Source organism: Vombatus ursinus, unplaced genomic scaffold, assembly GCF_900497805.2.
Source record: "Vombatus ursinus unplaced genomic scaffold, bare-nosed wombat genome assembly UNPS02009975.1, whole genome shotgun sequence".
In the NCBI taxonomy this organism is placed as follows: Eukaryota; Metazoa; Chordata; class Mammalia; order Diprotodontia; family Vombatidae; genus Vombatus; species Vombatus ursinus.
In genome coordinates, this window is record NW_020949753.1 from 6,817,802 (window position 1) to 6,840,714 (window position 22,913).

General features: G+C 35.2%; 1 pseudogene; it reads right to left on the reverse strand.

Annotated features, from left to right (window-relative positions):
- Positions 1–12,422: 12,422 nt before the first annotated feature.
- Positions 12,423–22,913, reverse strand: part of LOC114036724 — a 43,272-nt pseudogene continuing 32,781 nt past the window's right edge.

Genomic DNA, 22,913 nt, shown 5'->3' on the forward strand with positions numbered 1-22,913 from the left:
GGGACATTATCAATTCTCTCTCTTTCTCTCTCTCTCTCAAACACACACACACACACACACATACACTCCTGAGAACAAAACAAGGACTCTTTTTTGGATGCATTTCTTCTCCTTGCCTTGCAGATTTAGCATTTAGAATGCTTTTTGACACCACCAGCTGTCAGATTTTACCAGAAGGTCCTTTGGCAAGTGGGAATGGGTTTGTATTTTATATGAAGAGAAAAGGCTCTACAGTCTACATACCTGCAGTTGATTATGTTTTCCATATTTGGAGCACTTGAGTAATGCTTTCCATCAGTTACCTGTACAGATCCTTCTCCCAGCTTAGGTCAAATTATCTAACTTTTGTATTGTTATTCATTAGAGATTATTAATTAATGTATTATTAATTAAAGGAAAGAGAGAGAGAGAACAAACATGTATTCCTAGTAGATACAATGAATGCAGTTGGCATTTCCATCATGCTTCACATAACAGTGCCCTCCTCTGGAAACTATTAGGATGACAGCTAACGTCTGTTGTGCCATGCAGGGGCCTGTGAATTGATGACCCTGTAAAGAGATTTGGAGCTGAATAGGGAAGTGCATTGTTAATGGTATTAAATATTACTTAGCCCACAGCAAGCTGCATGTTCAACAGTTTAAACTTTAATTGCTAGCTGATGCAGAAACATGACTGAATATATGTAAATCCTATTGAAAGCTAATATCATTTTGGCTGCTCAGATGGATTAGCAGCCTTTACAATTAGCAGCATGTGCAGCTAATGATATTAGGGGAGAATCCATCATAGAGGAGTGTAAGGAAAATTTAAATTTAGAAAGAAATAATGTTCTCCCTTTTACAAACCCTAGCAGCGCCTCCCACCCAAGAGTCTTGCCAAGAAATATATTCTAGGGAGAAAACCTGGACTCTTACAGAATGGTGAGATTGACTTACCATGACCTTGAATTTTTCTGCTTTCTGTTATGTGCATGGTCAGAAATTCTGGGTAAAAAACTAGTCCTTTGCCCCTTTCTTCCTATTCCATATTGTTCTGTGTACAATTAAGTAGTATTTACTACAAATAAAATGAAAAAGGAAAATAAAGCATGAATTAAGAAGAGTTGACTAGGAAACATAAACAAGATGAAATGAATGATGTGGTCTTCAGTACCTGGACCCACCAGCTTCTTTAAGTACTATATTTATTGTGGTAATGAAGAGCAAGAGTTTGTCAGAACCCAACACTCCAATGTCAAGTCAACAACATTTTATTAAGCTCTTATCAATCTAGGAAAAAAGAAGGGAAATTTATAGGTACATATATCTATAAGTATACACACACACACATACACACATATATATACATACATACACATACATACACATATAGTGTCCTTTCTTCTTCTTCCTCTTCCTCATGCTTTCTGAATCTTTCTCCCAGATTTTCTTAATACATTTATATTTTGCAAAACAATTTTGTATAGCTTGTTTTGCATCCTCACTTAATCTTTGGCTATGGTTCCTTCCTAACTCTGCCTTCCCATAGGCAAAAGACAGTTTTTGCCCTCAAAGAGATCAAAATTTAAAGAGGGAGACGACAAGTAAACAAATATGTACAAATAAGTTATAGGAAGGATGAATAATGAAGAGAGGGAAGGCACTAGAATTGAGGGAGGTTAGAAAGAGAGGTTGGAAGGAAGATGGGATTTTAGTTGGGACTTAAAGGAAGTCAGGAGGCAGGGAGGAAGAGGGAGAACATTTCAGGCACAAGGGACAGCCAGAAAAAAAAAAAACATCCGGAGCTGTGAGATAGAGTGTCTTGTTCATGGGAAATCCAGGAGACCAGTGCCATTGGATCAAAGAGTACCCATTGAGCAGTAAGATGTAAGAAGACTGGAAAGACAGGAGAGGTGCAGGTTATGAAAGGCCAAACAGCATTTTGTATTTGATTCTGGAAGGGATAGGATAGGAAACAATGACTCCAAGCTTTTCCCTGAAACAAAAGCTTGTCATTTGAACAGCAACATTCACCTGGTTGAGAAGCAAATGGAGAAATGACCTATGAGTTAGGTAGATGAGGTCTCACCCCTCACACATCCTAGCTGTAGGACTCTTGGCAAGTCACATAACCTCACAGAGACCATTAGCTGTAGAATGGCTGCCAATAGATGGGTGGAAAAACTTTCCTCATTGAGGGGTCCCTGTAAAGGGAAATGTCCTCATGTCACACTTCCAGGAGACTTTACTTATTTACCTCTTGAAAATCAAATTGGTAGAGCAAAAAGTAGAGCACTATCTCCCAGCACATTTTCTTTTATGAAGAGATTATTCAGCAAGGCTTTTGTGCCATTTGCACAGTATCAGGTTCTTCATCTTTCTTGTGCTGAACAATATATTCTCATTTTGTCTTACCTGGTGTTCAGTCTCCTCTCCCTAATCTATTTCCATATCTCTCCCTGCTTCCTTTCTCTTTCTTCTTCTTATGCTCTTATTTTCTGACCCCTTTTCTCCCAGATTTTCTTAATGCATGTTTATATTTTGTAAAATAATATTTTATACCTCATTTTGCATCCTCATTTAATCTATGAATGGCTATATTACTCTCTGCTAAGCCTTCCTTTCTCCCATCAACACTTTTTTTTCTGTTTTTTTGTTTGTTTTTGGGTTTTTTAAAGGCCATTGAGGTTAAGTGACTTGCCCAGGGTCACATAGCTAGTAAGTGTCAAGTGTTTGGTCTGAGGCCAGATTTGAACTCAGGTCCTTCTGACTTCAAGGCCAGTGTTCTATCCACTGCACTACCAAGCTGCCCCTATTTTTTCTGTTCTTAATGTCACTTCTTAACATTACTTCCATCCCCTTACCAGGACCCTTCATGTCCAGTCACTGCTTTGGCCCATCAATGTCAAATGTATAAAAGATTCTTGCTAACCAAAACCAAGTATATCTGATGTTCAAATGAGTTCCAATAAAAAAGAATTCCTCTCCCTTTCATATGGGAGATAAAGGGGATTGCATCAACCAAACTAAGTGCTGGAACATCCTTTTGGAATGTCCTTTCTATGCTGTTACTAAGTTAACCTTCTTTCATTAAAGGTTGAGTGACTTGCAAATGCCTCATTTTCCCCCAACTTTGAACCTGAATGAACAGACCTGAGTCATATCTGCCCCTAATAGTAGACAAGGTTGTGTCCCAATTTATTAATTAGTGTTAAAGAGAATGATAGAGCAGATCCATTGGGTCTCCATTTCAAACCATATTGTACCTAAAAGTCTGTAAAGATCTTTGAAGTTAGTAAACAAAAGTCTATACAGTATATGGTAAGATATGAAACTACTCTACATGGCAAGAATATAATCTTTGGGAACTTTCACCTGTTTAATTTCAAGGGAAAACATATGTGTTTTAATAAAATATCTGAAATAGTATTATTAATATAAATTTTGCTTTATTGCTTTCAAGTACTTTACATATGGTATATTAGTAAACTATGTTGCATAGAACCTAAAACCTCTCTCTTAGTATAATGTGCTAATGTGTATTATAGTTATTTGTACATATTTCATTTACTTTTACTAAACTTTCACTTCTAGGAGGGCATGGATAGTGTCACAGAAACTTTGCATCACCTTAAGTACCCAGTACAATATTGTGCATACTCAAAATGTTCTCAAAAAAGTTTATTTAATATTTATAGGATTGAATTGACCCAAATTAGTAAATTTAATAAGACAAGTTAATTTCAAGAGACACTATTGACCTACATTGAATAATAATGTTATGTTATATGTAAAGAGGTCTTAACATATAAAAATGAATGACTTGACCCAGAAATTGAGGGACATTGAAGAAATCTTGGAACTGTTTTTTGAAGTTTTCTAGAATATTGATTTTATATTAAATAATTTTTGCTGAAAAAGCTCTAGAAATTCAAAGAAAATATATGTTTAAATTACAATCAGTGACAATCATTGAAATCAACAAATTATCATTTTGTGAAGGGCAAATAAACAAGTTTTATTGAAGAAAGGTGGTGGAAAAATCAACTCACTCCTTTTAGCCCTTAGATATTTTTTATCATTTCAGAATTTATTTCAATCAATTAACCCTGATAGATTTATGAGGAGAGTACAAATCTCAATTTTTCATTAGAAATGAGCAAGGTCTGGACACCTCTTTAGTTGCAATGGGAAGTATCTTCAGATTGGCCGAAGGACTTGGTCATATCCTCTGGTAGCTGTATAAAACCATTGTACTAGCTGTAACTTAGAGACATTTAGGGTCTAGCATGAAGAGGAAGAAAGAGAGACATCAATAGATGAATGGGAAAGAATTAACAGCACAAGGATAACCAAGAAAAGAAGGGAGAGAAAATATGGCGAGTGACCTATGGAAGAAAAAAGAGAGATCAAGGACAACCAATGATCCAACAGATATTTTGCAGCAGGTGATTTAAATTCACACCACTAGTTATACCCTCTTCTTCATAGACTGAGAGACATTCTAAGAATAGGTTTCCAACTTCCCTTTATGGTGCTTTTCTGTTAACAAACACTGTAATACACTCTGTTTTTTATCTTTACATACATGTTTCTACTAACCTGAATGTTTTGACTCAAACACAAAAAGACCAGGGATGAGCTAGATAAATATAAGTGCAAATTAAGGCAGAGAACTAAATTTCAGCATAAACAGGCTGCAACAACTTAGTCGACATTTATTAAAGACCTACTATGTGCCAAGCACTGTGCAGAGCACTGGGGATAGAAAGAAAGACAAAAGTTAGTCGTTGCTGTCAAGGAGTTCATAGTCCTTGGGAAGGGGGAAATAATATGCAAACAACTACATACATACAAGCTAAATGCAAGATAAATTGAAAGAATCAACAGAGAGAAGACATTAGAATTAAGAGGATTGAGAGAACCTTCCCATAGAAGGGGAATTTTAGCTGGGACTTGAGGAAGCTAGGGAATCCAAGAGGCAGATATGAGAAGGAAAAAAATATTTCATCATTGGTGATAGCTGGGGAAAATGCCCAGAATCAGAGGACGGAATGGCTTATTCAGGGAACAGGAAGACCAGTGCTACTAGATAAAGAGTACAGAGAGGTTAGGTATAAACTGTAAAAAGACTGGAAAGGTAAGGAGAGAGGATAGATTATGAGGGGTCAAATAGATGATTTTTCTATTTGATCCTGTACGTGATATGGCACCACTGTAATTTATTGTATTGAGATGCAAGGTGATGTGGTCAGACCTGTGCTTTAGCAAGATCTCTTTTTTTTTTCTTTTTTGCAAGATCTCTTTAGCTGAGTAGGAGATAGACTAGAGTTAAGAGAAACTTTAGGCAGGGAAACCAAACAGCATGCTATATAGTCCATGGCTGGCACCAGGGTGGCTGCAGTATCATAGGCAAGAAAAGACTTTATATAAAAGATGTTATGAAGGTAAAATCAACAGGCCTTGTAAGATTAGATTTGGTGGATGAGAAAGAATGAAGAGCTGAGGAAGTTGGTATCTTCAACAGTAATAGGAAAATTAGAAAGAAGGGAGAATTTTGGGAAGAAAGATAACGAGTTCAGTTTCTAACATGTTGAGTTTAAGATGTGTATGAAATGTCCAGTTTGTCATGTCCAATAGCTGGTTGGGGATGTGAGACTAGAGGTTAGCAGAGAGGATAGGCCTGCATAAGCAGATTTGAGAATCATCAACATAGATATGTTCATTGAATCCAGGGGAACTGATGAGATCACAAAGTGAAATAGTACAGAGAGAAGAGGGCAAAGAATTACAATGGAGAAGTGGTATAAAGGATGGAATTTAAAAAAACATGATTCTCTCATTATTAGATGGTCTGGTCATGTGGTAAGAGAAGGAGTTCTCATAAATTTTATTAATTTTCCTACTAGGGCTTAGAACAATTATGATTTTACCCATAACTGTCTATTAAATAAAGACTTCCTAAAACAGCAGAAGAGGGAACACATGGGACTGAGAAGCCACTATTATTGCCTTTATGCTTAAGATGAGCTAATTATTGTAAAAGAGTGCTAGAATTTTATTAATTGTATGTAATCAATAATTATTCATTTTGTTTTGAAAGCCCTAGCAAATGTACTTGTTGCTTTCTTAAATCATAGATCAGAAGCTGAGAGTTTAAAAATCATCCCTCTCATTTTTACAAATAAATAAACTGAGGCACAAGAAAATTGTTACTTGCTTAATATTATACAGGGAGCAAAGGTCAGAGGCAAAATTTGAACCTAGGTCCTTTCCACTATTCCATAATGCTGAGTCTCAAGAGGGCATGAAAATTATGTTTTTCTTATTATATTTCATTTGACTTTCTTTGTTCTTACCATCAAATCTATAATTATCATTTGCCATAAATTAATTTGTTAAAAGGAACATATTATATAACATATAATAAGTGAAAGGTTAAGGAAACAAATGACTGACTATATTGAATTCTACCATTTAAAATACTGGCAATTTTGATTCTCCTATGCTCACCCTCTAAGAAAGTTATACTTAGCAGAAATTTCCAGCAAATCTCTGGAAATGGAAACTTCCACTCCATCAAATATACTCCCATCTTTCCCGCCCATCCTTGTTATTTCTATTTACTTACTTTTTTTTAGCAATCATTTAAAAAGTTCAATTACAAATTCTTTTCCTCCCTCAAGTCCTTCCTCTATCCATAAAGAAAGCAAGGAATATGATATCCAGTACATATGTGAAGTCATGCAAAACATATTTCCATATTAGCTAATGTTGCAAAACACACACCCAACAAAACAAGAAAATGAAAAAAAAATACTCCATTCTGCACTCAGAGTTCATCAAATCTCTTAAGAGGTGGATAGCATTTTTCATCACGAGTCTCATATTTTTCTTTAAATAAAATAATGAAGTATGATACCTTAGGCTTAAAATGAATTTTTAAAATGCCTTCTTACTTGATTTGTTCATATTAACCTTGTTGATATTGAACTCTTACTTTCATTGGCTTCTCTTAATGTACCTTTTTTTAGTAGTATGTCTCATGCTTACCCCAAAGAAAACAAACTTATCAATAGTATATCTAAAATAGATGGGATGTGAGAGAAAAAAAATATGACAAAGATAAACTTGAATACAAAGAGTTGTTATGTGGAATAGGCTGATAAAGAATTCTCCCGTTTTCTTGAGAAGAGAGCGACAAAACAACAAGAAAAACAATCCCAACTAATTCTACATTGGGAATAGACTAAAGGGGAAAGGAATAAGCATTTACATAGAGTCTACTATGTGCCGGGCACTGAGTTAAGTGCTTTTACAAATATGCCATTTAATAATTAGGGATAAATGAGATTTCACAATTTAACTAGGAGGCAGAATGAGCTAAAACAGAAAACAGGGGACTAGTAAGACCTCTGATATGCAAGTGATGATTACAAGGTGAACTTCAGACCAAAAAAAAATTTAATAGAATAAGATTATGGATCTAGAGTTTAAAGAGAGCCTAGGGCTCATCTAATTCATTATTAAATATTAAAATGGAGAAGCAAGGTGGGGTTGCAGAATATCTTCTAAAGATTTTTCTAAACATTTAACCTATAAGAATGGTTTAAGTGGGATCATGCCTGGCAAACATCCAGACTGGAAAGCAACTCTAGGTTTCTGAAGGCTTAATATTTGATGTCTTAGTGGCATTAAACCCCAGGGTCAACTTTCGAATATGAAATACTTTTCTGAGACAAATGGTTGGCAATACCTATGAGACATGAATCAATCTCCATAGCTTTTATTAGCAATTAGCCTCATCTGCCTCTTGTTACAATACTACTCATTGACATAGAATAAAGTTTATCACCAACCTTGCAATCTTCTCCAGTTGGTTAATTTTTCATAGCTACAAGGGATTTAGCAACAAGAATGCTGATATATGAAAGAGTCAGAAAAATTGTTTTTTTTTAATTTTTTCCCTTATCTCCCTCCCTTTTCAGAACTTTGAATGTGGAAGATTTTGAGCTCTGATATCTCTTCCTTGGATTCTTTTGAATCTAAAGGCCTAGGACTACATTTGAGAAGATATCTATTTCACAAGCCAAAATCCTAAAATTTTTTTTCCTGGAAAAGTGAAAATAATGAATCAGTTGATGATCATGTTGAATATTCTTCCAATATTTAAGTCTTGAAGACCATCTGGGAATTTGGCAGGAAATACCCAGTACTTTCAAAAAAATCTGATACAGGAGTAGATACTAATAAAACAGTAACCTTATTCCTTTAAAAAACTAAATTAATGGATAAGAGCAAAGGGAGAAATGCACTAGAACTTCACTGAAATAGATTAATTCAGAAGAAAGTTCTGTCTGATGAAAATTGTAAAACATTGAAAACTTTAAAAGAAACATTTTATTTCCTTCAGATATCTATTTTTCATAGAAAATTCTTAATAAGTAATTATGAAATGTTGACAGATTGAATAAAATGAATAAATGAATGAATGAATGAAGCTAGGTTAACAAAGATAAGTGCAAGACCTTAGCGAATTTACTAAATAAGAATGATTTATAATTAGCATACTAATGGCATGTAAAATGGAATTTCTACTAACAATGCTTTCACTAAAAAAAGAACAAAAGAACAAATCCATGAATTGATATGTCAAAAAACATTTTGAACAACTTCAACAAAAAATCCTTTCAACTAAACAGCAAAATAGAAATACACAAAATCAAAGAAGAGGTTAATAAAACTTGGAGCAAAAAAAATCCTCAAACATTGAACTGATAAAGCATCAGGTAATTTACCCTCTATTTGTCACAGTTTCCTCATCTATAACATGGGGATAATAATAGTTCCTATGTATATCAGGGTTATCAGACAAAGAGATAATATATGTAAAGCATTTAGCATAGTGCTTAGTGTATAGTAAGCACTAAATATAAAATTAACTATTATTGTTATTACTATATTAAAACTGAGTTTTTAAAAGTAAAAATAAAAAGCTACCATTATTTTAGAGAGAAAAGCAAAATTGTTTATGATCAAAACTTTTAAAAGGAGATTCATAAGATATAATAAAAGATAAGATTCAAAAGTAAATAACGAGAACAATGAAAAACGATTTCGCCTATTTACATGGTAACAAAACTGATAATTTAGAGGAAAAAATAAGTCTTTATAAAAATATAAACTATTCAGATTAACAAAAAGAAACATAGACTATTTAAATAATCAAATATAAGAAAAAGACATTGTCCAAGCTAAAATGAACTCCCAAATAGGGGGTGGGGGGAGAGAGGGAACTCCAGGTTCAGATGAATTTACATATGAATGTTAACAAAATTAAAGAGTAATTAATTCCAATATTACACAAACATCTTGTGAAAGAAAATGGCCTTCTCAGTTACAAATAAGGTCTTGATAGCTAAACCAGATAGAGATAAAGCAGAAAAAGAAAACTACAGGCTGATATAACTAAGAAACATTGACAAAAAGAAATTTTAAATAAAGTATTTACAGATGGGCTACAGCAATATATTAGAAAATTTATACTCCATTGCTAAGTTGGATTTATAGCAGGAGTGCAGTGTTGATTCAACATAAAGAAGCCTATAAATATAACAAACCATATTAATAATTTACATAATAAAATTATTGTCAATTATATGTCAATAGATGCTGAAAAGGTTTTTTTTTTTACAAAATCAACACACATTTCTATTTTTTAAAATATACTAGAAAGAAAATAAAAAGCCCCAAACCTTTCTTTAATATAATAACCATATCTAAAATCAAGAACAAATGACATATAATGGGAAAAAATCAAGAGTTTTTCAATAAATTCAGGGATAAAGCAAAGATTTCTATCATCACCATTACTATTTAAAATAGTGCTAGCAATGCAACCTATAGCAGAAAGACAAAAAGAAACTCAAGAGAATAAGCACAGGAAAGGGGGAAACAAAATTATCATGTTTTAAAGATAATACAATGTTTCACTTAGAAAATCCTACAGAATCAATTAAAATTAATTGAAACAATGAATAAATTTAGCAAATTTCAAGATATAAAATCAATCCACATTAATCATAAACATTCCTAGATGTGACCAACAAAATCCAACAGAAAACATTAGAAAGAAAACTTAAATTCAAAACAACTGCAGAATTTATAATATGTTAAAATGTATTTTCTGGGATAGAGCCAGCACTTCTATGAATCCGATTATAAAACAGTCTGAAAAAATAAAGACAGATTGAAATATTTGCATAATGCTAATTATTTATGGGTAATGAGCCAATATGATAAAAATGATAATATTACCTAAATTAATTTATATATTCAGTGTTTACCAATCAAATTACAAAAAGATTTTATAGTGCTAAAAAAGATAATAGTGATATTCATATGGAGGAACTTAAGGTCAACTATTTCAAATATAATAATAAAAAATGGGAAGGAAAGGTACATAAGAGATCTTAAGTTCTACTATAAAGCAGTAATAAATAACAGAATTTGCCATTTAAAAAAAAAGTCAATCAGTAGAACAGCCTAGGTAGTTTTGGCAAACTTTTGTTTGCAAGATTGAATGTTATAAATAAACAACTTTGAAAAAAACTTGAGAGTTCTGATAATACAATAACCAATATCACTTCAGAGGACTAAAGGTCAAGAATTTTAAATATAATAATGAAAAATAATGGAAGGAGAGGGGACTTAGTCAATGAAACATGTTAGCCACATTCTGTCAGGTGATGGAAATATAATGCAGAATAAGTTATACAGTTTTGGACATGAACAATGTCAGAATCTGTTTCGCTGGATTGTGTATAATTGTTTTGAAGATTTTTTTTTCAGCAGAATATAATGCTTTATATTTTTTTTAAAAAAAATAGAGCAAGTAATACTCTCCAAGAGAAGAAAGTCATTTCTAAACAAAGGTACTAAACACAGCTAATAAAAAATTAAATTAGATAAAAGACAAAGTGCACTGACATGCATTTCCAAGCCTCGTGCTGATTAGTGAGGCTGTTTGGTTAAGCAATATTTTTGAAGACAAAGGCAATGAGCCAGTTTGATTAAATATGCCCAAGTCACCACTCTAGCTAGAACAGGCTGCCTCCAAATGGGCTCAGTGCTTTCATTTTAAATTCAATCTCATGTTAGTGAGTAACCCAGATGCTGAACAAAGGTGGTCTGCAAGAGGACAGACAGAACCCAACCTTGGTGTGCAGACACAGTTTCCAGGAGATGAGAAGAGGAAGGAGAAAGGATTTGGAGTTATGGGTCAGAATACCACCTCTGATGCTTATTCCCTGGGTGAACCTCAGTGAGTCATTTCTCTTCCTGCTGCCTCAGTTGCCTCATCTGTTAAATGAATGGTGGGATTAAGAAATATCAGAAGTTCCTTGAACATGAAATCCTATGAGTCCTTGACCTTAAACCTACAAACAATTAACAGTGTTTTGAGAGTCAGGAACAAATTATTCCAAACAATGGACAGTACATGGAATTTTGAAGAACAAGGTGAATTAAATGCAGTGTCTGACAAGAAGACATAAAGTGATTCACAAAAAAACCAGCTGTTTCTGCTCAGATCTCATGACTAAGGTAAATGATAACTGGTAAATGATCATACAAGTAAGCACTCAATCTGTATTTACTGATATGGTGCAATGCCCCTCTGTCAGGATCTAACAAAACAAACCAGCAATCCTAAATATGTGACCGTCATCTTTTTTTGGTGACCTTCTCCCAGCACTATTTTGAAGCCACCGTAAGACGAGCCTCTGTTTTTAACAGGGGCACTTCCATGTTCTACTTCATTGGGACTAGATGTTCAACACAGTGTGTCTGCTCATCCCCGCTAAGAAGACAACAATTATTTATGTGTTCTTCTAGCACAAGTAAGCACACTGCATATTAGTGAAAACTGAAGCAATAAAATGGCGTAGAGTTTACCTCTGTAATCCCAACTGGCCCCAGTGAATAGGTACCAGGGTAACAAGAAGGGGCTCTTATCATAGAGCCACAGATCATGTATACCCAATCTGTTATTTTTACAGATGAGAAAACAGAGGCCAACAGATTAAGTCATTCGCCCAATTTACGGTAGGTGGTAAATGGCAGAGTCAGGATATGAATCCAGGTGCTCTGACTCCTTTCACTGCCCTGTTTTCTTCTGGGAAAGGAAGAAAAGAAACACCCCTACCTAAGCCTTGCCTATGCAAGATGTTTCTCCATTTCGAATCACAAATTAATAGCTTAAACAGATGTAGATTCCATGAAACAGAGAGACAGTAAGGAAGATTTGAGGCTGTCTTTAGAAGTCTACTTTTGCTGTACTGGCTATTAAAAAGTTATGGGTAACTTCAAGATGAAAGGCATTAGCAGCTTCTTAGAAGAGGATAATCCCAATCTTCTAGAGTTTTAATGAGATGTAACTCACTAAGGCTTTTGACTCGGTTGGCTGTTAATTGAATCAAAGTCAATGACAATCTTGCCGTACTTGGGTGTGAATTTCCTGAATTTAATCCCGGCCAAGTCAAACATGACTCTTGCAGCTGTTGTTTCATCACTATCGTGGTATTTATCAGATATAAATTAATTTCTTTTATACCTGCCTGGATGATGAGTTTAGCACATTCATTACACGGGAATAAGGCAACACACATGGTGCAACCCTTCACATCCGCTGAGTTTTTGTTCATAATGGCATTCATTTCAGCATGGCACACGTAAGGGTATTTGGTGTCCAGTTTACTCTTGGCCGCCCTGTTCCAAGGAAGCAAGTCATCACTGCACCCATTGGGCATCCCGTTGTACCCAATTCCAACAATTTTGTTTTCTGCATTGACGATGCAAGCCCCAACCTGGAAATTTGGCTCCTTGCTTCTCTGGGCAGATAAAAAGGACACGGCCATGAAGTCCTCGGGCCATTCCAAATAGTCGTCCCGTTTTTCACTGCCGCAGCTGCCTTCCCGCCTCCACGCGCCTCCAACAAAAGCCTGTTTTGAAGATTTTAAAAAAAATTCAACTGGCTGGCAGTAGGAGGGAATGATAAATGCTTGCAAAATAAGTAAATAAATGCATTTAAAAAAATAAATAGCCAAGCTTATTGATTTAAATAATTTCTTTTTCTCTTCTGATTTGCTTTAACATTTACTTTCATTTTCAATGCAGTGGTCAGTTACAGGCCCAGGTTTATCAGAATTATCACAAATTCTTAAAATATACAGTTGAAATAAATTTCGTAGAATTAAAAACACTGAATTAAGGGACTGCTATGTGCTAAGCGGTGTGGACAAATGAGACCTTATCTAGGATGCACTGTAATCTAATGGAAGTGTTGACTTCCCATCTTAAGGTGGGCTTTCAAATAAAAGTTAAGAAGGACTCCAGAGATCATCACTTTACAGATGATGAAATCAAATGCCTTTACTTTTTATTCTGTATTTTATTCTGTATGGAAGAGCGCTATATTTAGAAGCCCTGTGTTACATTCCTGGCTGGACTACTGACTCACTACAGACCTTGAATAAGTCACTTAAGCTTTCTGGAACTCAATTTCCTCATATGTACTGGACTAAATAACACCTAAGGTCTTTTCCATCCCTAAATATATCATTTTATGACCTTATGTCCTTCTAAGACCTCTCTCCTTCATCAACAGATGAATAAGGTATCTAGAAATTGTGTACTTTTCAAAGCTAATCACCCCTTTTCCTCTCTTCCTCCTCTTCCTCCTCCTCCTTCTTACTCTCCTAGTTTAAAAAGTGACAGACTAGTGGTCAGGATTCTGTCATCCTGGGCAAGCATATTTGCATTGAATGAGGAAATTAAGCAAGATGATCTTTTATAGTTTCAACTTTTTATAATTTTGTGATCTGATAAGTCCAGTAAGCATCAAATGCAACCTTGCAAGTTGATTAAAGGGATAGATGGTTAATTCCATATGGATTTCTCCATACATGTGACATAGGTATAATAATTATAAAATCACTATTGGAAGGGACCTTAGGAGGTTCCTTAATCTAAAGTCAACTCTGAAGGTTAGATGGATACCTATGGTTTAAGGCTACATGAAGCAATTCCAAATAGTAGCATCCATGAAGTAAAACCATTCCTGACAAGCAAAACATCTGTACTCATATCCTCTAAAGCTAGTGAAGTAACACCAGAAAATGTGCCCTCCCAAGAACAAAATTATGTCTACATTAGGGAGCAGCCACAGTTTCCCGAACTGCACAGGCTTTTAGGCAGTGTAGTAATGAAATATGTCTCTGACATTTTTAAAAATCCTTTTAAGGAGCAGTCTTCCTCCAATTCCCCTCCCCCAGGACCTCTCCCCAACCTCCCCCCTCCACTCTCACTCCCTAGCTTAATACTATTAAGCAATTCACAGGTATCAATCGTCAGGGGATAAGGAGGAACTGCACTTTAAAAGGATTTTAAATAATGTCTCCAAGAAATATAGCTGCAGTTTGTTTGATGGGGATTACCAGCCAAGTGTGTGCTAAAGGGGGAGGATTCTCTTTAAGAGGTCTTTAAATAATGTTGCTGTATTTCTTGGCCACTCAGATCTGTTTAAAGAGACTACCTTTTTGCTCAGATCCTGTCCACCGTTCTGTTGCACAGGGGCATGTAGCCACAAAAGAGATATCAAAGGGTGTCTGAAAAATGCTGTCTTCCCCTTCCTCTAATGAAGGTGAAGCACATGGAAGTTATAGGCCTTCTCTAGAGCATCTCTGAATTAGTCCATGAAAATCCTTCTGCATAGAAAGTCAGACAGTCCTTGGAGATAGTTAGTTACTTACCAGTTGCCTCTTAACAACTAATGCTTTACATTTGATTCATTCATCAGTGAGGGGTAGCAGTGGCAAAAAAAAAATAATCTAGTACCTGGATAAGCATCTTATTACCTGCTTTATGGAAGTCATCATATCTTACTGGGTCTATGAAAGTGCACTTAGTAAGTGGCAGACTTATCGGACTTACTTTTAGTAAAGTCATTGCTTTCTTTATCTATATTTATTTCAAGGTTTCAAAAGCTTTATATTCTCATCAACATGAGAGATCCTTCTACCAATACAGGTCAGAACTCTCTGCCATACTCTCTCACTGTGGTCTTTGCATTAGTTGGACTATTTTGTAAACACCAATTCAACACTCAGGTCTTCCAATCCTTACTCACCATCACTACTCATCCTTTTCTGGTTATGTACTTTTTGTTGATGTCTCTTCACATATTGCATCCTCCTAATCTAAGCTGGTTGAGTGCAAGGATTATCTCATTTTTGTCGTTGAATCTCCAGAACCTTCTCCAGTGTTCTGCACATAGTAGAAGCATAACAAATCTTGGTGAAGGAATGGATGTCTTTTATGGTAATTTTCATGTGCATCATGATTGGCTACATGTGACATCCTTCTACCACATATCTTCTCTCTTTCCAGCTACAGTATTGTTAAAAATACTGTGCATGGTGATCTACTTTCCCTACTGAAGCTGCTAGGTCAGGACCACATCTTATTAGACTTTCTGACGTATCATTAGCATCTAGAAACACAGAAATTATAAGTAATAATGAAGCATGACATTTAAGAAAGAAGTTGCCTGTTGGCCTAGTGATGGATGTCACTTGCAGAGATGAAGGTGAAGGAAATTAATGTTTTATTCCTATTCTTTTTGTTTGTTTGTTTTTTATTCTATTCTTTAGGAAGAAAAACTTTCCTAAGTCAAGAACAATTCAACCAAAATATATTAAGTGCTTACATTGTGCTAAGTACTAGGAATAGGGAAATAAGCAAAAGGGAAAAGCTTCCATTTTAACTGGGGAGAACAACACATTAAAAAGGAGTTCAACATCAGAAAGGAGGCAAGGGAAGAGAAGGTCACGAGTGAAGCTGGGAGAAGAGTAAAGGAGAGCTGGGCTAGGCACTCCCTCAAAAAAGAAATTCCAAGAAGAACTCACCAATGGGAGGTGGCAGCCATAGAAAAATTGGTCTACACTTAATTTCTGCCAGATCACTTTCCAGTTTTTCCAGTATCTTTTTGTCAACTAATGAGACCTGACATCAGTAGATGGAGCATTTGAATTTATTGAAGATAACTACTAGTGACATTCGCTTCTGTATATTGTATGTATGTTACAGATTGGATATCTGTTCCACTGATTAACCTTTCTATTTTTAAGCAGTACCAAAATTGCTTTAATGCTTACTACTCTGTAGTATAGTTTGAGATGTGTTACTCTCAGGCTTCTCCTCCCTCAACATACTCCATTAATTTTCCTTATTTCTCTTGAAATTCTTGACCTTTTGTTCCTTCAGATGAATTTCATTGTTATTTTTCTTAGTTCAATAGCACTATAAAGCAATCATTTGGTAGTTTGACTGGTATGGCACTGAATAAGTAAATTCATTGAGGTAGCATTGTCATTTTTATTATATTGACTCCATCTGCCAACAGGCAATTATTATTTCTCCAATGATTTAGGTCTCTTTTTTCTGTAAAGAGTGTTTTTGTTCAGAGGGAGCGGGGAGTGGAAAGGTGGGTGGCTTACCATCATGCCTTCTTCATGTCCTATGTAGTCCTCAGTCTCCCAGAGGAAGAGAAATTTCCTGTCTCCGAGAGGAGGGGAGAGAATGGCAATCCAACAGGTTTCTAGTCTGATCTCCTGCTCTGTGGAAAGGAGAATATTGCTACTCCTTCCACTCCAAGTTCTTGTTCCCTTGCCTGAACTGTCCAAAGCTCTAAGATTCTACTCTTAGGTCATAATGTTATTGACTTTGAAAATCTAAAGTTTGAAAATTAACATTTTCATTTAATTAAGCAAACTTCCCCTTGGTGATACCCTCTCCATCGCAATGATTCTGACCCTCTGTAGGTCATCATCCAAACCCCACTCCCAGTCCTCCGGTCTCCAAGCCCTTATTCCCATTCCTTTCAATGTATCTCACTTAAAATCCCAACCAAAAGCTATCCACCCCTTGCAGTGTGCCCTGGTTCCCCTCTAATGACATAGCTTCCCTGGCCTCTAGCCTTACATTCATTCATTCCTCTCAACTCATTCATTGAGGTAGGGGAGTTGAAATACACCTTGGTCCACATAGCCATTTTCAGATTCGCCACCTAACACCATTATTCAGTCACATCTCTTTTGAGGTTCATGCAATCCACATCTACCACCCAATCAAAATCCTGACAACTGTTGTCTGCAAACCTCTAGGACACTCTCCTTCCTTCCTAAATGAATTCAATACCTGGCTCACAATCTTTCTCTCCTCCCCAACTCTTGCCCTCATACTAGGGAACTTCAACAGAAGTGTAACTCTCTCAAACAACCTAACCTCCCAGTTATATAATTTACCCATTTCCCATGACTCTACTCTACCTCAGTGACACACAAAGATCACCACCCCTTGGATATTGCTGATATGACAAATGCACCATCTCCATGTTCATGAATTCTGAAATTCACTTATCTGATCAAATCTATTGGCTTTCTACCTCTCCTTCTGCCTTCCAATACCAAACCCTGGCCATCTTCCAAACCTTGACCTCCAATCCCTCAGTTCTCTCCCAAGCCACCACTGATAATTCTTAGATTATCTCTCCTTGGTCTATTTTCCAGAAGGTCAGTTTTTGGTGATATTACATAATTTGCAATTTCTTATTTTTCACCCTTTGTTTATATTTGAATATTTCTTGGGTTGTTCTTATTGTTTTATTGTGTGTGTGTGTGTGTGTGTGTGTGTGTGTGTGTGTGTGTGTTTGTGTGTTTTGAGAAGCGGTCATTGTTTTCTGTTTGGTACACTCTAATTTTAAGGGACAGGTATTCTTGGGCATAGTTACCACCTTCTATTTTAATGTATTGTCTCCTTGCCACTTTTTTCATCCCTAGATATTCCATTTCATTTTTATTCTTCATTTCTTTCAGGTACTATTATAATGCTTATGGCCAGGACATTCTTTTCTCTGGGGGTATATTCGGACTCTGTGGACTTACTCTTTTCAGGCTCTCTCAATCTAATTCAACAAACATTTATTAAGTACAGATTATGTAAAAGGCTAGTTGGAAAGACAAGACATTTGCATGCAAAGCAGTTAAAAACAAAACAAGATAATGTGATTAAGTGCCCAAATGAGTGGTACAAACAATAAGCATATTGTTTTTGACAATATAGAAATAGGATTGAAGTTGTAAGGCATGTGTCCCAGAGGATAGTAACCTAAGCCCCTTTGTTTACAAGTCAAATCATTTCCATTAAAGGGTTGTTGCCTGTGAGGGTAACACAGGCCCAGTGATTAGACTATCCACATATTTGGACAACTGAAAAAAAGAAAAAAAGAAAAATTAACATAAATTATAGGTGAATTTTTTCCCTACAAATCATACTGCTTTATTAAAATCATAGTAAAATAGTGATTAATAATTAATTATCTATGTCTACATTAAGATTAATAATAAATGATATTTGAAGTGAGATTTTTAAAAATTAGATGACATCAAAATTAAAGATATGCTTACTTTTAGTATTGTAATTTTTATTATATTGACTTGACCTACCAATGAGCAATGACTATTTTTCCCAATTAATTTGAACTCTATTTTTGTAAAGTGTTTTGTAATTGTCTTCATATAGTTCCCATGTTTGTGTTTTAAAAGGTATATACTCTGAAATATTTAATTTATTTTGTAGTTATTTCACATGAAATATTTCTATTTCTTCCTTTTGGATTTTGTTAATATTATAAAGAAATAATAATGACTTTGGTCAATTTATTTTACATTTTGTATCTTTGCCAAATTTTTAACTATTATGATTTACATTTAGTTGACCTTCTAGGATTCTATTAGTAAACCTTGGATTATCCACAAAAAAAGTGATAGTTCTATTTTTTCTCTGCTTGAGATTGTTTCTTCAATTTGTCACTAGCATTTCTAGCACCAAATCAACTAATAATGATGATAATGGACTTCCTTACTTTATCCCTCCTTGATCTTACTGGAAAAGCTTCTGCTTTATCGTCATTATATTAAAGAAAAACATTATTATTGTACTTTGCATTCTGGGCACTGCCAGAAATAATTTTAATGTAACATTATTCTACATCTAAGCATTTCTGGCTTACAATGAGAAATTTACAAACTGGCATAGTCCCACTATGTCCTTTGGCATTTCTCTCTAGGAAAATTTGAGCTAACATTTATAGGAATTTTGAACAAGGAAAAGCTAATAATATGTTAAAGTAGGTTTGGGTGTTAACATCTAAGAGTAATAGTCATGACTCATTTATTTATGAGGCAGATTTAATTGTTACTACTATTTATCAGTGAAAATTACATTTAAAAAGATATATTATTATCTGCTTTGCTTACTATGCCCTAAAAGTTCATGGGACCTTAACATCTGATATGTAGCTGAAAACTTCAATATATGTTGTCTCTCCCATTAGAATGTAAGCTTCTTGAGAACAGGGACCCATATTTCTAATTGTATACCCAGTATTTAGCATAGTGATTTGCACATAGTAATTATTAAATAAATGCCTTTTCATTCAATTATTTTTATTAACACTCAATTCCTTCTTTGTCTACTCCCCACAAAGATTCTCCTTGAGTAATATGATAAATATTTTAATCTTTTCTGAATACAGACGGGGGCTCTTCCCTTGGTAGATTATGAGCCAAATATTTCAAGGGGTGATAAAATTTAAAGAAAATAAGAGATACATTTGGTTAAGTCTTTTGTTCTTTGCCTTCTATGCATTTTCCTAAAGGGAAAATATGGCATGGATTTTAGGCTGGAGAAAAATTTATTTCTCAATATTTCTAGAGAAATTTAAAAAGAAGTTTTTAATATGCCTCTCCAATACATCATGTTTTTTTTTTACTGGAGAAGAACAACTATTTGAAGTATGAATTCGTATTTTACCAAGTCTAGAATCTCAATTTTATTCTTGCTAATTAATAGCAAGATACATTACTCTGGTGGGCCTAAAATATAGAATTTGCTGAGAGAGAATGAAGGATTTAAATCAATGAATGTAGCAAAATAGTAAAATGACAAAGACTATTCTAGATGCTATACCAGTATGCCGAATGATATAATGAGGTTGAGGTGTGGTCTTCAGTTGGGGTCAAGAAAATATTGCAGTGGATGGAAACAAAATCCAAAGTTAAAACCTTCAGACACACTTCATTTTATTGTGTGTCACTTTATTGCTCATCTCAGATATTGCCTTTTTCACAGATTGAAGGTTTGTGGCAACCCTGTGTCGACCAAGTCTGTTAGTGCAATTTTCCAACAGCATGTGCTCTCATCCTGTCTCTGTGTTGCATTTTGGTCATTCTTGAAATATTTCAAACTTTTTCATCATGATTATATCTGTTATGGTGATCTGTGATCAGCAGTTTTTGATGTTATTTTGAGGCACCATGAACCTCACCCATATAAGGTGATGAACTTAATCAATAATGAGTGTGTCCTGACTGTTCCACAAATTCACCTTTCCCTGATCTTCTCCCTCTCCTCTGGCCTCCCTAATTCCCTGAAATACAATAATGTTAAAGTTAGTTACTTTGATAATAATAATAATTTAATTATTTATTTAATTTAATAATACTTGTAATATTAAAGTTACTTACTTAACCCTACAATGGCCTCCAAGTGTTGAAGTAAAAGGAAGAGTCAATAGATGTGTAAACTTCATTGTTCCATATTATCTGTGGTTCTACTGCTGAGTTTTCCAAATATGGTGTTCTGTTCTTCAATTACCTCAGGAGCACTTTTCAATGGCCTCAGGAGATGCCCAGGCCAGTCATCTATAAAATCTTAATGAACCCTGGGTCATACAGTCTAGGAAATGGTCTGATCAATGACCTACTGCTCTGAGCTTTGTAAGCTCCTAATCCTAGCTTGAATCTTGACAACAAAACTTAAGATTTGCTTCTGGTTGGAGTTCTAGTAGACTACTTCTTGCCCCAGAGTCTGTCTGCTTGCTGAAAGACTTTGATGGTTCAGAGTTACACAGTAAACACACCCATTTCATAATACTTGGCCTGGTCACTCACGTATAGACTATTTCCATAATCCTGTCCTGAGATCTATTTCCAGCTTCTTCATATCCAAATGAACTGTTTCCCTGCTCCATTGTAACCTTCATAAAATGAAATTTTGGCAGCTGTTATTATTTGTCTGGAATGATCAATCTTGGAATGTGTAGAGATTTGGAAATGAGAAAGGCTTCTCTGCCTCAGTGTTGGATGAGGCACAGAAGGGAATAATAGACACTAAACTTATGTAGAATCTCACATTAAAGAAAAAAGGATAAATATTATACTCATGGGCAACCACAAGTTTCTATGAATATCAAAGCCTATAAGCAGAGAGACTATATGTACATAAACACATGAATACATATATGCACACATATATGTTTATATATATAAGTACATATACATCCATATGTGTATATATACATACATAAACACCCATATAAGTGTGGATGTGTGTGGATGTGGGTGTCTATATATATATATATATCCCTATCATTAACTGGGATTAGCCCTTGAGACAAAAGTGAACCAAGTTCAAACAACTTCCTGTGGGTGAGTTCATATTCGGTAGGATTGGGGTACTCCTCATACCTCTTACGAGTAAAGCAGTTAGTGTGTTTCTATACACAGGCATGCCACATCCCACCTTTTAAAATATGATTATTTAGTAAATAGGATTACCTCCTCACCCCAGGACTTTCTTTCCACCAATATGTAATGGTAATTGGCCTTAACTCATAGTCTTAGGGAGTTCTGTGTGGCACTGACATAGCTAGAATGTGCAAGAGGCAGAACTCAAACTCATGTCTCTGGGATTTTGAAGCTAAATCTTCTATCCGTACTGTCTCTTATCACATAAATAGGATTGCATAGAAGGGAAAATGTGGGGAAAATATCTTAGGAATCAGACTAAATAGAATTACTGATCAAAGCTCTTAGAGAATATTAAATAAGTTACTAGACTGTTGGCAGAATGACAAAAATAGAGCAAGTAATATTAAAAGTCTTACTTCTATTGATCTTTCTTCCCGATATTCCAGCTACCTTGGACATAAGATTTTTCTCTGGCGACCATCAGTTGTAAAAAAAATAGGGGGGGGGGGAGATTTTTAACTGCATCAACCAATGTGCAATGGAAGAATTGAAGGCATTTCCCAATAATACAGACCCCACCCTCCCACCCATTAGTTTTGTCTTCAGTGCTTACCATATGTGTTTATATTGCCAAATCATGGCATCAACTTCTATAAAAGCAATTGTGAGAAATGATTCATTTGGACCCGTACTCTATTCCAATCAATATTAATCAGTTTGATATTTTACATAAATCATATAGGGATAATTAGATGTTAGGACCTTATAGTAGGCCTTCATAATAGGCCTCAAAATTTAATGTAATGTTCACTATTTGTTTACCAGTTACAAAGCTCACTTGTAGAACCACAAGAATGCTGACAAAGATAATTCCATCCTGTTTTCCTCAAAGTTTGTGTCCAAACCCAGCATGGATGGGATGCCTTGATTCTTTGGAAAGTCCCTCAACTTATTTTTGAAACTTCAGACCACTCTCTCCTGCCCAACATGAGCAGGTGACCAAATTATGACCATTTTATGACTACTTGCTGACCGGGGATGACACTTGCCTTGCCCATCTTCATTTTTGGCCCTCAAGAGCAAGGTCTATCAACCGATGAGATTCTGTATTTTACCATGCCTCATTTGCATATTTGGGTATCAAACCCTATAAAAGTAAGATCCTAGGGACCAGGGGCATCTGAGATCATGAGGAAGATCTGAGGCCAACTTCATTAGAGGGGATCATGGATCCCTTAATAAAGTGCCATTGGCTCAGAACTCTGCCTCAGTTTCTTTTATT